At 40.0% G+C, this 17113-nt stretch overlaps 1 pseudogene; it reads right to left on the bottom strand.

The window, feature by feature from the left end:
* Positions 1-8350, bottom strand: LOC144463919 (uncharacterized; annotated as a pseudogene).
* Positions 8351-17113: the final 8763 nt, after the last annotated feature.

The raw sequence follows: 17113 nt of genomic DNA, 5'->3' as shown, positions 1-17113 counted from the left end.
TTATCTTGCATGTCTTTCAGTAACATTTATCAGGTAGAACAGTGCCTCCTGAAACATGCTATAGTTATGGTTAACTGCTGTTCCAAAAAGAAGAGAGATGTCTGGAAACCTCTCTCCAAACAGCTGCTCAGCACGACATCGGTCTTGCTCTGATAAAAATGGGTCAAAGCCAAAGGCAGATACCCACATCAGGGATTACCCCAACTCCTGCTCGTACATGTGTGCTGCCTCAGCAGTTTGGGATCCCTTTGCCTAAAATTGGTGTGAAGATTTTTTTTAAGTTTTGGACAAAATTTTGTCACTTGCTTTAAAACTACATACCAATATTATCACAACTTACCTGGTATCCTATGGGCATTCCAGGACTGCACAACTCTGCCAAGTCCTATCCGACTCACTTGACATGCCAGGTTGGAGACACAAAATTTGTTTAGATTATCCTGCATGTCGAGTAACTCCTGATCCAGCAGGTGGACCAGGGCCTGTTTTAGGGGGTAGTTTACCCGATTGTTGACCTCTGGCCAAATTCTTTCCACTCTCAGGTTCTGTTTAAACACAAGAAAAACTCTCAAAGACTGTTTGAAAACACTTAAAATGTAAAACACAGGTAGCAGACAGTAATGATTTGTAAATGTCCTTTGATCTTTCATTTTGTTGTAAACAATGTGAAGTCCAAATATTTGAGCTTCAATTGATGTGTAAATATCTATCAATTCCTGCCATTCAAGCGTGCACCTCATCCCAAGATGCTGGGACAGATGGGATAATTTAGGACAAGTAATGAGGTGAAACACAGAATAATGAAGTAATGGGTAACAGCTGATGTCAGCAGTGATTGTACAAGTTTACATCACCTGGAATCAAATCTTTATCGTGCCTGCTGTGCTGAATAGGCTTCGTGCTTAGCCTTCTCTTTTGGAAAAATCCAAAAGACAGCCTTGTTGCTTTTTCCTTTTTATGTTACACTTTGATGATCTCTTCTCTCCTCGCTTATTGCCAGTGTCACCTACTCAGTACCCTGCATTTTATACACTCAGCTGACTTTTTTCTGATTTGGGTTTGTAAATAAAAATATTTTTTATTGGAAATACATTTTGCTTAATTTTGAAAGGTCAGCACTAACCATGTCAATATTAACCATATCAACTAACTACAGTACTTTTTTAAAAAAAAAATCTGTACCTGCCCAGGGACTGCAGATGTAAACACGCTCATAGCCAGATCTGGCATACATCATCTCTTCTCATTTGAGATTAATGTATTTGTGCATAAACAAATGAAATGAAATGAAAATACTTATTATGTTTATATGTAATCAATAGGACAAAATTCACCCTTGAAGAAGTTGTCTGCACATAAGGTAGCCTGTTGACATTATGTCTGTGTTGAGACAGCTTTTCTTGCATGTACAGGGTCAAATAAAACTCCCTGCCATGATCCACTCTGATTTGGTCCCACATTCCATTGTTGGCAACTGCTTTCCTGTAATAGAAAAATGTGTAAATTATATGGATATATATATGTTGATATGATAGATTAAGTTCAGTTATGTTTAGGACTAGGTGATACAATCCCTTGTTTAGTTATTTATTTCATATTCAAATGCACGTAGTACACACAGTACAATAACCCTATGTAGTGCTTATTATACTTTATTTCTAACCTTGACTGTACTTGCCTGTAAACTTCCTCATAAATAATAAGGTTGTTCTTCACTGGCATTGTGGATTCAGCAACAATTTTGCTGCTGAAACCATCAATAGCCAAGATATGTGTCACTCGAAACATTCCCAGCTTCTCATTCTGGTCTAGGTGGAGTTTATGGCCAATGTATTCCGCATAGTAAGGAACTGGAGTTATATGACGTGCTCCCTAAAACAAGTATAATTCAATCAATGAAAAGTGCAATAACAGTGCAATAAATCAGCTGAGATATTCAAATTATTTACAAATCTAATACATGCATGTACTGCTAATATGCATACTTTAAGTTTAAATTTAACTTTTCATGAGGTCAAAAATCATTCAAAAATCATCTTTTTGTTCACGAACATAATTAATGTAGATGACTTACCTGGCTGCTCATTATATGGCTTGTGCACCTCTCTAAGAATCCTTCCCACTCGAGGTTCACCTGCCCTAACTCCCACTGATGACAGGTATCCTGTCATGAACTTTCGTCCATAAGTTGGACCTGTCTGTCAGACAAAAAAAAGTTAAATTAAGTAATTCAAAAGCCTTCTGCCTAGCCATGTAACTAAGACTAATTAAAGATTAACATTAAAAGTGGTACAACAAAAACTGTCATGTAAGTTATGTGAAACTTGACAAACACCTTTTACAAATTACACACATCATATATGTGATTAAATAATATATGATTAAATATCCCAAGGCTTGAACTTAAACACAATCTAAACATATGCTGCATTCATGTGATGTCAGAATAATCGTAAAAATGACTTTCCGACTGGGAAAATTCACATGAACGGCCCCTCATGTTGGAAATACAACTCGGCAACTCGGAGATAATTTTGGTACACGAGTTGCCAACTTGACTTGATATTGACGTCATTTTCACAGAAAAATGTTGGACGAAAGAGAATGTTTGGTTAATGGTAAGAAACTTTTTATTAATTCATGTATTGCATATCAATTTTTTACTGACATGTAATGTGTAATATGGTATGCTGTCCATGCAGAGTGACCTAGATTAGTTAGAAAAGCTATTTATTAGCATAAGCAAGTCAGGTAAAGCAATATTCTAGTGGTTATAGGGAATGTACAGGTACAGCAACGGACAAAATCACTAATATGAGGTGGAAACAATCGACAACCTGTTGTTTATACGTCTGAGAATTAAAATAGAACTCATCTTCTTTTGTAGCATCCATGTTTTTCCCACATTACGACTTTATAGCACATGAACACAACGAAGTCAGAAGAACGACTTGCCAACTTGGGAATTCAGATCTTCCAACACCACTGGAATGCAGCATTAAACTGCACTTGTCTAACAGTGTGTTCACTCTGGGCACGAGGTGAATTTTTCGCACATTAAGATTACATACAAAGTCAATGTAAAGACGCGAATAGACGCAAATTTGTGTCGGCGGCGCAAATGATGCGAATGGCGTGACGCGAATGGAGCGAACACGCGAAATTCGCGTCATTCGCCTCTTCACGCAAGTTCATGCTGTGTCAGGGCAGCCTATCAGTGTTGACATTTTCCTGTCGTCACTGATGTCACTGACGTGCTGCTGCCGTTGTAGTAAACAACATTCATTCAGGCAACATGTGACTTGCTGGATACAGTGAACATTTATTGATTTTCACACGCCAAAAACTGCCACTGTCTCACTGTAGTAAACAACATTCATTCAGGCAACATGTGATTACCGGATACAGTGAATATTTATTGATTTTCACATGCAAAAAACTCACTGGAGACAAATGGATATTTATTTTGGTGCTAATATTCAATGCAGGAATTGTGCTCTTTAGTAATGTGTGAAGAAAGAGCCGTTTTGTGTGCTTGTGCACTACAAGGTGTCTTGCCATGGCACAGCTCCCTCTGCAGAGAAGAAGGATGTGAAGGTCTCCCTAACCCTGATGGCCTCTCTTGTTGAGTTGTTGGCAGCAATTCTGCCCAGACCTGGCAGTGGCTCCACTTCACCATCGGCGACTGGGATGTTCGCCCTCACTGCAGGTGTCTGGGTTGTCCTCCGCAGGAAGTTATGGAGAACGCAGGTAGCCTTCACACACTTCTCTGCCACATCTGGATGGACCTCAATGGTCAACAACTGCCCCGCGTTGTTTTGAAAATGGAGGACAAGCTAATAATAGCTGTTTGTGGCCACCCTGAGCTTTATGACGTTGCGTCCCCAAATTATAAGCTTCGGACCAAGAAAGACCTGGCATGGAGGAAAGTGAGTGGAGGTCGGTCTGCCTGGTAAGTTTTGAAAATTGATTCCAACTATCGGCTGTACTTTTCTATCAACAAAATTAGCACTAGCATTAGCCCCAGTTAGCACAACCGATGTAGCTTGCTTTCCGGCCGGCATACTTGTCTGATTTACTAGCGGTGTGAACACACTGTTACTCGTGTGAATGTCGCGAGTAAAAACAAATATTCCAGTGGTCAAACTCGCGCAAGTAGAGCGAGGCGAATATTTTACTGTGCTCATTAGTAATGTAATAATGTATATTTTACGGACCTGTTTTTTTTTTTCCGCTAGAGACAAGTTCACATACAAAGTCATGACTGTCATGACATGTCAGTTTCATTAAAAGTATAGCTGCAAATTAAAAGCAACAATAGATGTAAAAACACACAGACACAATGCATCTGTGATCAGTTCCCTAATTTAATTTTAACAATTTTTTCAATCTTCTCCAATTTCTCGTTTTATTTTATGGAAGTGATCAATGTAAGTGCACTTGTCCTAGAACTGCCACGACATAGGCTAATGCAAATAACTCTGTTTAGATAAAACCTACAAGCTTCTCTTCCTATGACTTTTCCTAAAAATGTGTCTTGTATGTTTTCTGAAGCCTATAAGTTACAAAAATGAAACACACTAGACTTCTGAGCATTTATACCACCGACCGAAATTATACATTTTGATACAGACAGGACATATTGCAAAACTCTGTAAAAGTACACCAAAACATACATTTTCGTTTCCAAATATTTATTTGAAAACGAAACCATTCATACGGTCAATAAAAAAGGTCAATAAAAAAACATTTTTGTTAATAATAAAAAACGAATGTAATCTCAACAGTGACCACGCCAGCCGGCGGGACTGCAGCGCTTGGAGGGGCGCTGTAATCCTGGCAGTCCTGGTGTAAAGCACCACGGACAGTGCCAATGCATCTAACGCTGTAGCTCAGAGGCTCTGATGCCTGAGTCAGAGCATGTGAGCGGAGTTGGAGCTGGAGCTGCCTCAACCGTAGGTTATTGGTAGGAAGAAAAATGGCTGCTGAAAAAACTGTCACTGTCAACTGCATCCAAGCACCGCAACGATCTGCCAGACCATCATATGTAACTTTATAGTTTATGCTGCCCGTGTGCTCTGAAGCACACAATGAATGCATTTTTGAGTAATTTCCGAGAAGTTATGATAAAATAAAAAAATATTACAGATTATAGAATAGGACTGACAACCTCTCCAATGTCTCATGTCAATTAATTAACACCATTTGTCGGCTTTTTATAATGCCTTTTTTTTTTTGCTGCTGCGCTGCTGCTGCACTGTGTCTCCAGTTGAAAGTGGTGATTTGCTAAATACATTCTACAATAATAAGTAAGGGATAATGTATAATGAGCTGGTGAATACTGGGAAAATAACTCCCGACAGGGGAATAGAACTTCTATTCCAGGGCTAATTATCACAGCTAATTATCAGTTAAATAAATAATTTGAGACAGAATATTGATTAATTATATGATTTTTATTGATTTATAAATTAAATCGGGAGGAGAGAAAAAAAAACTGCTGGCAACAGCTGAATCTGCGCTACAATAGCTACAGGGAATCAAGAGAAAATGAAAAGAAAATAGCCTAACAATGCATGTAGGCTATAAAGTGGACTAAGATGACCATGACTCAAGATTTTCATGCTCACCAAATATGTTAAAAGTTACAGTACAGGCCAAAAGTTTGGACACACCTTCTCATTCAGTGCATTTTCTTTATTTTCATGACTATTTACATTGTAGATTCTCACTGAAGGCATCAAAACTATGAATGAACACATGTGGAGTTATGTACTTAACAAAAAAAGGTGAAATAACTGAAAACATGTTTTATATTCTAGTTTCTTCAAAATAGCCACCCTTTGCTCTGATTACTGCTTTGCACACTCTTGGCATTCTCTCGATGAGCTTCAAGAGGTAGTCACCTGAAATGGTTTCCACTTCACAGGTGTGCCTTATCAGGGTTAATTAGTGGAATTTCTTGCTTTATCAATGGGGTTGGGACCATCAGTTGTGTTGTGCAGAAGTCAGGTTAATACACAGCCGACAGCCCTATTGGACAACTGTTAAAATTCATATTATGGCAAGAACCAATCAGCTAACTAAAGAAAAACGAGTGGCCATCATTACTTTAAGAAATGAAGGTCAGTCAGTCCGGAAAATTGCAAAAACTTTAAATGTGTCCCCAAGTGGAGTCGCAAAAACCATCAAGCGCTACAACGAAACTGGCACACATGAGGACCCACCCAGGAAAGGAAGGAAGAAGAGTCACCTCTGCTTCTGAGGATAAGTTCATCCGAGTCACCAGCCTCAGAAATCGCAAGTTAACAGCAGCTCAGATCAGAGACCAGATGAATGCCACACAGAGTTCTAGCAGCAGACCCATCTCTAGAACAACTGTTAAGAGGAGACTGCGCGAATTCAATTCAATTCAATTCAGTTTTATTTATAAAGCCCAATATCACAAATCACAATTTGCCTCACAGGGCTTTACAGCATACGAATCAGGCCTTCATGGTCAAATAGCTGCTAGGAAACCACTGCTAAGGAGAGGCAACAAGCAGAAGAGATTTGTTTGGGCCAAGAAACACAAGGAATGGACATTAGACCAGTGGAAATCTGTGCTTTGGTCTGATGAGTCCAAATTTGAGATCTTTGGTTCCAACCGCCGTGTCTTTGTGAGACGCAGAAAAGGTGAACGGATGGATTCCACATGCCTGGTTCCCACTGTGAAGCATGGAGGAGGAGGTGTGATGGTGTGGGGGTGTTTTGCTGGTGACACTGTTGGGGATTTATTCAAAATTGAAGGCACACTGAACCAGCATGGCTAACACAGCATCCTGCAGCGACATGCCATCCCATCCGGTTTGCGTTTAGTTGGACGATCATTTATTTTTCAACAGGACAATGACCCCAAACACACCTCCAGGCTGTGTAAGGGCTATTTGACCAAGAAGGAGAGTGATGGAGTGCTGCGGCAGATGACCTGGCCTCCACAGTCACCAGACCTGAACCCAATCGAGATGGTTTGGGGTGAGCTGGACCGCAGAGTGAAGGCAAAGGGGCCAACAAGTGCTAAACACCTCTGGGAACTCCTTCAAGACTGTTGGAAAACCATTTCCTCTTGAAGCTCATCGAGAGAATACCAAGAGTGTGCAAAGCAGTAATCAGAGCAAAGGGTGGCTATTTTGAAGAAACTAGAATATAAAACATATTTTCAGTTATTTCACCTTCTTTGTTAAGTACATAACTCCACATGTGTTCATTCATAGTTTTGATGCCTTCAGTGAGAATCTACAATGTAAATAGTCATGAAAATAAAGAAAACGCATTGAATGAGAAGGTGTGTCCAAACTTTTGGCCTGTACTGTATATCATGAATGAATGAATAGTCCATCTTTGTATCTTGTAAATTATTATTTTGAAGCGGTAACGACTACGTTAGCCCAATTAAAAAGTAACTGTTGTCAGGGCAGCGTCCCTGGCAACGCTGGGCTACATAGCAACGGTTATTACACAGTAATATCAGACCTCTGAATGCCGCAACTGAACAATCAGAATACAGCATTTAATAGAGCCGTGTAATAAATTATACTCCACCTCTCTGACATACCTCTCTGACATACTAACAACACACACACACACACACACACACACACAACATTGGAAACGGTTCAGCCGCAGTCCCGCCAGCTGGCACAGTCACTGTTGAGACTACATTTGTTTTTTATTATTAACAAAATGTTTTTTATTGACCGTATGAATGGTTTCGTTTTCAAATAATTATTTGGAAACAAACATGTATGCTTTGGTGTACTTTTACAGAGTTTTGCAATATGTATAACCTACCTGTATGTATCAAAATGTATAATTTTCAGCTGCTGCTGATTGCTTCAATGACGTCATAAAAGCAAAAAAACGAGTCTGTTGATTTCTGCCGCATTGACAAGCAATTGGAACTGAGTGATGAAGCAATATCCAAGAGGTGAACCGAGCGACAGTGAAAAAAAAAAACAGGTCCAGTGTGAACACACCTTAACCTTTTAGGCAATCATGTTTCTTCGCACTTCAAGTGTTAACAAAATAAAACTATTTCCATAAAATAATGAATATAAAAAGCATATGTTTGTCAATGTTAAAAAATGTTAACACTTACCGCATCTATTGATGATAGGATTGTTGTTTCCAGTTCTACATCTCACACAAGTCTTTTTCGCCTGAGTTGGTGCTGAGCACAGAATCTTCTCACTGACATCTCCGAGCATCTCTGAACACCTAACTGCTGCAGCGCGGTGGAAATCTCAGCATGCGTTTTGCAATCCTCAAAAAACTGTCCAAAAATGTCACAATGATCCTCCAGTCCGGCCATGATACTAGCTACATTAGTTTATTTTGCTGTCTGCTGGGTCGGTCTTCCCATAGCGTTAGCTATGGGCTATTCTGGCGCCTCTATGCCCAGACACCGGCCCTCCTCTGCCTCTGGTTGGCTCCAATCCTGACAGTCATGCTAACCAATCAAACCCACGACCAACAGCAAGTATTAGCCAATCAGGGGCAGAGTAGGGCCGGTCTCTGGGTGAAGAGGAGCCAGTAGCAACCTGATAGCAATGGTCTGGTCACTTTCAGTGTTACGGTCATATCCGGGTCACTCAACTTAGTTTAGATCAAAAATGGCAAAAATGGATAACAACCATTATCCAATTTTGGTAACACTTCGTAAGTCAGCCCGCGTTTTAGAGTGTACCTCTTGCCCACTTTCCCAGGAGTTAGCGTATAACTCCAGGTAACTTACATGTACTTCCCCGGGAGTTAGACTATCCCTCGCGGTCATTTACCACATACTTCCCCAGGAGTTAGAGTATCCCTCGCGGTCACTTACCACATACTTTCCCGGGAGAGTATAACTTGTCACTTATGTAATTTCCCAAAACTTATGGTTTAATTTCCTCATATGAATCTGTATAGATATGAAGTGCAATAAAAACAAATGCTTTTGCCCTTTGCTCATGGCAGTTGATTCAGTCACTTTTATGTAGCCTATGTGTCATCAGGCAATTTCACCCACACTCCAGGGTTTTAATGTTTATGTTTTGTTTACATTTCGTTGAATGAGTTTGAATAGAAAGTGCAGTATACTTTCTCTGTACGTAGAGTTTATTTCTTACAATATTCCCATATCATCCCTCAGTTGTCTTCAAGTTGCTTGAATGTTTGTTTGTTTGTTTGTTTTTACCTGTCAATCTAACTACATCGCTCTGGCATAGTCTTATTGATCAAACAAGGTGTCAATCACAGTCACTCTGCTTAGACCAGCTGTCATTGGTCAAACAGGGAGGTGCACACTTCCCATTGGTTAAAAGTAGAAAGTCCCACCTCTCAGTGAGGAGCTTGTACTCATAGGCTCAGGAATGACACGAGCAGACGACAAAGAGAAATGAGTGAAATTACACAATGTCTATGGTGAGAAATGCTGATGTAAACACAAAGCTAACACTCCGAGATACTCACAGGAGACGTGAGGGAGGAACAGAGGACCTGTGCGATGGGAGTTTTACCGCGTTTATCAACGTCTTGGTGAGTTAATGCTAACACACCTAGCGATGTTAGCTCGTGCTGCAGATGATATCGGCGCCCGCCGCTGTGTAAAGTGTGTGCTTCCCTCTATACCACACTAACTTGCCGTTGTGACCTACTGGTAACTGTAAAGTGCTACAGTTGTTTTTTCGTCGAGGTCGTTGCTGTTTGTATTTGTGTTAGTAGTGTACTGTATACATTTGCACCATTACAGTTGGTTATGGATGTTATTAATGATGAATAGTCAAGCGTAACACAGTGTGTGTACTGGTGTAGCCCACAGTTTCGAAATATGTGTGTTAATAGCATACATGATTTTGTTATTCATAGTTAAGTTGAAAAATGTTAAACAAATGGTTAAAAACATTAACTTTGTAGTTCAAAAGGAAATACGTAGTATTTGTAATTTATTAATAAGCTTAATAATCACAAGTTATGGATTAAAAGGCTAATAATTCATGATGTGAAATGTAAAGACAGGATAAAATATTCCATGCTGAGAAAAACTGTACAGTTAAAAGTTATTCATTTGCTCACTTTGTGTTACTGTGATGTATTTGTGTGATATTGATTATGGCCATAAAACAATTGAAGTTGATGATGCAAAATAGTAATAGCTCTGTTTCTACACAGGTGAGGTTTTTCAGATCCTATGGAAAATTACGTGTGGATTTGAGATTCTACCTGACGAGAGAGATGGCGAGCCACCCATGAACCTGATCTCTGCCTTGACCCAAGGAGTTGGATCAAGATCACCTCTTATCCACAGGAGCCCATCCATTCTTCTATCTCCATCACTTGAGCGTCACACTGTGTGGTAGTACTATCACGACAACCTTTTCCACTTGACTTGTGACTTAAAAAGTGCATTTGTCACAATAAAGGATTAAAACTAAACTGAACAGTTTATAACAGAAGGAACAAAACTGAACTTGAATAAGACAACCAGTGGAACTCTGTTATTTTTTGTCAGGGACACTTTGATTTGTCTTTGTATTACTTTCTGGTAATATTGTTACCTTGTGAAGCATTGAACTAACTGTTTTTAAAGGGTTAACATCTGAGTTCCAAGCTACAAACTAAGGACGGGCAAACAGTGCAAACCTCATAATCCAGCCCGGTCTCTTTAGTTAGTATATACTTAGGTGGAAAGTTCTGCCTAGTTTCCCTGTAAGTTTTGGGGAAATTACCCAGTACTTTCAGACTAAGGACAGGCAAACAGTGCAAACTTCATAATCCAGCCCGGTCTCTTTTGTTAGTATTTACTTAGGTGGAAAGTACTGGCTAGTTTCCCTGTAAGTTTTGGGGAAAGTACGCTGTAGATGTGAGAACAGCACCTACCATGTGGTTTCTGTGTAATTAAATAATAAAAACATTTTATAACTTTTCATGACTCATTATTGTGTATTTTAAGATATATGTAGGCTATATTATTACATAATTGTATTGTTTGTGTTTCGTCCTCGGATGGCACTACAAGACTTCCATAGATGTGCACTTGAGAGAGGTAAGTTTGCTTTGTACTCCAGCCTGCCCGTTAATTAGGCAATTCACAGAATATAGACCCATTTCTTGACATATTCATATTCAAACTCATTCACTGAAATGTAAACAAAACATAAATGTTGAGTGTGTGGGTGAAATTGACTGATGACACATAGGCTACATAAAAGTGACTGAATCAACTGCCATGAGCAAAGGGCAAAAGCATTTGTTTTTATTGCACTTCATACAGATTCATATGAGGAAATTAAACCATAAGTTTCGGGAAACTCTCGGAAAAGTATGTGTTAAGTGACTGCGAGGGATACTCTAACTCCTGGGAAAGTATGTGGTAAGTGACTGGGAGGAATTATGCTCTAACTCCCAGGAAAGTACATGTAAGTTCCCGGGAGTTATACGCTAACTCCCGGGAAAGTGGGTAAGAGGTACACTCTGAAACGTGGGCTGACTTATGAAGTGTTACCCGATTTTTCCATTTTTCATTTGAGCACAAAATCGGAAATCGAAAAAACGAGTACTTATCATTTTTTTTCATTTTGGTTTTGTAAACAAATACTGAGAAAAGGAGTCATTTTTTATTTTTGGTTTTATTTTGAAAAACGAATGATACATGGATTGGGATGCAATGGTTTTACCAGTTCTTCTTTCAGGAGGTCTGTGAATCAAATAGTTTTACCAGATAATATCCTGGGTCATTTTGGCTCAACAGTGTGAATTTCAGGTATGTGGTAGTCTCCTAGGCTGAAAAAACAGGGGATGCAAATCTCGGCAGGTAATAAATACACCTCTGCCGAATAATGCATCCAGGCTGTAATTATATTTCAGGAGGTCTGTGAATCAAATGATTTTACCAGCTCATGCAGATCTCGGCATAACATCGACCATGCTCCTAGCATAAGAAATATGGAGTTTTCACAATACTGGCATCGGTTTTAAAGGAAATATCAGCAAATTTATGGATAAACTGTTCAGAGATCACAAAGATCATTCATAGTTTTCAGTGACATGACCCATACAGCTGGAGGGCAAAACAGCGGTTCAACAATACGACCAGACACTGTACAGAGCAGCAATAACGACTGTTAATTTCCCCATCTATCAACCCACAAATACTTATGTCATCTCACTGATCATTAACTAAGAGACGCTGTCAAACTACAAGTTTTGGGTGATTATTATCAGTATCCAGCTTTTTTTTTTTTCTTGCCGCTGTATTTCAGTCACTGAAAACAGTCCCTGTCTGGAGGATCCCTCGCCTAAAAGCCCAGATCAAATCTTTAAAACTACAGCTGTCATTTGGGAGGTGAAGGCAGGGTTTCCCCCATCATTATAACACTTGCTCAAGTCGAATGAACCGGGAATATGAAAAAAAACTCTGTGTATCCTTTGAATAACATCTCTAGCAATATCGCCGCCGCCACAACAACAACAACAACAACAACAATAACAACAACAACAACAACAACCTCCTTCTACAAACAAATGTTGCTCGTCGTTCTCTCAGCATGTGTCAGTTAGTTCACAAAAGCAAACGTAATGACTCACTGTTAACTGGTAAGTTAGTTAGTTGCATCCTCTGACCTGCTGCTGTTGCTGCTCATAAAACGTACAGTTCGTAATGAATCCATCTACGTTAGGACAATAAACAAATATAAAATAAAACGCCGGTACGCACACCGCTTCGGCACATAGGCTACTGAAGCAGTGTGCATACAGGACATGCAAGTCCGAAACCCGATATCCAAAAGTTTAGAGGGTGATGTTGAATTTTTAATGATTTTATATATAAATATATATATATATATATATATATATATATATATATATATATATATAAATAGTCCGTTTTTATATGAGACTGATTTTTCTGGGGCCGTTTAGTCTGACGGCTTTTTTTCTGATGCCATTTGGTCTGACGGCTTTTTTTCTGACGCCTTTTGGTCCGATGGCTTTTTTTTCTGAGGCCGTTTTGTCTGACATTTTTTTTCTGAGGCCGTTTAGTTTGACGTCTGACAGAGGTTTTCCTGACCTTATGCCTTTTCATCTAAGGTGTGACGCTGATGCCTGACACCTGAGGATGTCCTAAAATGTATGCCGTACATTTCGTTGGGTTTAGGACAAAAGAAAAGGGTTTCGTTTAACAGTCTTATGGGAAGCAAACACCGGAAGTCGTGGCATTTGGACACATTCACCACCCCTCTTGCACATCCTACTCTGACTTGGTATCATGCCAATGTGAAAGGACAGCTTTTTTCATGTGTCTGACACCACAAGTCACTGACCAAGTACTGGTATTCGATGAGAGACCAGTACTTGACCAGAGTGAGACCAGGTTGAAATTAAATACATTAATCAGAGCTAACTGACATTGGCTATTCTGCTGACTAACTAAAGCTAATGTAACTAATCAAACACTGATTTCTACCTTCTATTATACAAATGTTGTGTATTTATGTTTTGTGGAACTTTGCTCCTGTGCACAAGTTCTTAGCTCCTCGATGTCACATCTCCTACAAATAACGTCTCCAGTGGTCACCTTGTTGATTGCCATCTGAATATGTTCTGAAAGTGTTCTCAATGAGGACCTGGTATTGCACTCACCGCTTCACACACGCACGCACACACACACGCACGCACGCACGCACGCACGCACGCACACACACACACACACACACACACACACACCTTAATTAGTAAATTACACTGTCCAGCAAACACACTCAATTAGAAACTGCAGCAGGTGCTGACTGTGTTTGTCAGCATCTTGCACACTAGCAGATCTATTTGCTTTAATTGTATCTGTCTACCTCTCAAATGCAGTTTTACATAAATTGCCTAGTGCAGCAAAATAGTAAATGTGAAATGATTAAGTGAAAGGAAGGCGTCTATATAGGACAGTCAGTCTAATAGAACTAGTGGACTTCATGAGGCTGTATTTCACTGAAATTATATTGTATGATTTCATGTGACAAATAAATTGATTAATAAATTGAGCCTCAAGTTAAAGCAACACTTACCTTTCTGGAAATTTTACACTTTTGTTTGTTTAGGTTAAAATGCTATTAATAAGCTGATGGCACACTAAAATGTAAGTGAATTCCACCATTCTCATATGGTTCTAAGAAAACTCCAACCAATCATTGCATTCGGACCGAATGCAGTGATTGGTCAGAATTTTCTCCTGTCCTGTCTGTCTTCCCCACATGGAGGCCTCCGACTGACGTAACTGCTCGTGTAGTAGCAGCGCTGTGACAGGATGCAGGAGCGGGGGGAGCGCGGAGGGGTTAGCTCTAGGCTAAGAGCTCTAGGCTAAGAGCTAACCCCATCAAACCAGCTATACCCAGCGACCTTCTGGTGAACGTCCACTTGCTGGACACAAAAATGGATTACATCCAAGCGTGGAGATCCACTCACCGAGGAGTGAGGGACTGCTGCGTCCTTGTGTCATGAATGGTAACATATCAGACTCCGGTGTTGAGCTAATGTACCATCGCCGCCTCCTGGGAGTACCACATCTTCTTTCCAAAGGCAATAAAAGACTACAAGATGATACTAACAGATGAAACCATTGTTGTCAGAATTACTCTCATAACCATTTCATTGCTGCTGAATCTCTCTCTTTCTATTGTTTACAGCATAAAAGAATTCTGATTACCTCCAGGTCAACAAGGTTACAGTCAGTGCAGAGAAGCGGAATATTAACACTCTGCAGTCACTGAAACACAAGATGAAAGATCAGATTGCTCAGAGCAACACATAAGGAAGAATGGCCTGTTGGAGGCATTTGGAGTGTATTCTAAATTCAGAACAATGTGTTGAAGGAGTCTTGAATATAGGTTTCACTGGTTTCTAATCCTGAGTAATGAGCCCTGGGGAAGTGATTTTCTTTTCCCCTTGACATCTTCATACACTTAGAGAAAGTACAGGCAGGAGAGCACATTCATATTGGCTTTACACATTCACACATATCTCCCTTACCTCATCGTACTGCAAAAATGCAACCTCTCTCGCCCACTAACATACACACAATCATGCACACACACACTCACAGTTTGATATTTCCTCTTAAGCAGCTTGTATAAAGACAGTTCTGCCTGCCTTTCCTTTGTGACTCACAGGTACTGGGAGCTGCAACAAAGCAAGACCAAAGCCAAGTGTGTTATAAGTGTGAATCTGCCTGTGTATGTGTGTTTGTGTCTATGTGCAGCTACTTTGAAACAAACTTCAGATTTTTTCGCCTTGGCTCATGTGTGCTTGTCCTTAACATTGTCAAAGAGTAGCCGGGAAAAAGTATCAGCTTCTGTTCAGCTCTGACACTAACCAAAATAAATGCCATACACTCACATGCAAGCACATGGCACACACACAGACATAGATTTTTGTATTGCACTTTCCATGCCCAAGGAGTTCTGTGTACTTCACAGACACAAAAAAAGACTTGTGTAAAGAATATAAAACAATAAAAGAATTGTATAGGGAGGAGAGCTGTGTGTTCAGTTTGTATAGCACATGGTATACATGTATGAACCATACAATGCATGTACTGTACATGTATTATACCATGTACAGTACAATACATGGTACAATACAAACTGGACAGACAGCGCCCCTACAGCGTAGAGATATATGTCATTTAATGCTCCTAGCACAAACAAGAAGCACCCCAGTGTGTCACACCAGGAAGACCACACACCACATTAACATGTAATACACACAGTATGTAAAGTAGGACAAGCATGTAGAGTCACTCTGATGAGCATTCAATTACTGCTCCACTGAAAATGTATCTTTTTGAGTATAAAACACTCACCCCCTGTAGGCCTTGACTCTGGAGAGTTGAAAGCTTGCTCATTTGCTTATTTCTAGTGAGACGCGTCAACCTACCTGCATGCTAACCTTCAGAACGGATGGCTCAGATACGCATACTAGAAAATATTGTGGGGTTCAGGCAAGTGGGTTAAGTAACAAAGCAGCACTCTGAGTAATCTATTAAAAACCTGCAGAAACATTGTGCAATAGTCCACCTTCCACCTTTTATTCCCCTCTTTTTCTGTCTCTCTCTCTCTGAATCTCTCAGACACACAGAAAGCAGCTTTATCATCAGCCATGCTGCACCAAGGGTTTCCATTATTTGTTGTTTTTTTTTGTTGTTTTTTTTTTGTACCAGGAAAATTTATCGAAGTCCAACATATTTAAATCTCTCTGGTCATACAGTCCAGCCAAAATATTTCCCTTTGAGAATATCTGGGCCTGACACAGCGCCCTAGCAGCAAGCAAGCGCATCTGTCCACATTGAATCCCTTCAACATTAACTTCTGTTATGTCATGTAAGCAAACCACTGTTTATTCTCAGGTTCCTGAAAGAAGGCTCAGAAGAAGGCTCAAAGAGCAATGCAGATTCCATCCTGACTGTGTAACAGTGCACCTGCTGGAGGGGTTATGAGAGTTTCCCCATCCTGTTACGATTTCAGTTCAAAGTAGGACCCAAATGCAGATTCAACAGGCAGGTATGCAGTTTTCAACTAAAGGCGAGCTTTAATATAGCTGGTAAAGGACTTCCAATAAGACAGACGATTCCAAATCCAACTGGGAGCAGAACAAAATCCAAACTAAACAAACCAACCAGGAAAAGACATGATGACCAGGGATGGATGTAGGATGAAGGCAGGATGAACCCAGGACAAACACAGAAGGTACGCAGATGGACTGACCAAGGACAAAGGGAAACACACAGGTATAGAAAGAAGACTAATCACAAGGACTCGACACAGCTGGAGAAGGAAGACATGGGCAAAAGGAATGAAACAGGAATTGGCAAACAACAAGGGTGGAGCAGACAACACTAACACAAAATAGGTGTGAAGGGAAGACTCATGGAACAGGCAAGGATTAATGAGACAGGTGTGGCAGAAAACACACAAAGACAGGAAGTAAAACCAGACATGACACATGAGGAGAGAACCTACAAAATAAAACAGGAAGCAGATTAAATGTGAGCTAAAGAAACATGAGACAAGGAACACAAACAGAAAACTCAGAAACAAAGTCCACAAGA

This window comes from Epinephelus lanceolatus, chromosome 7 (assembly GCF_041903045.1).
Source record: "Epinephelus lanceolatus isolate andai-2023 chromosome 7, ASM4190304v1, whole genome shotgun sequence".
NCBI classification, from domain to species: domain Eukaryota; kingdom Metazoa; phylum Chordata; class Actinopteri; order Perciformes; family Serranidae; genus Epinephelus; species Epinephelus lanceolatus.
This window is presented reverse-complemented; position numbering and strand designations above follow the sequence as displayed.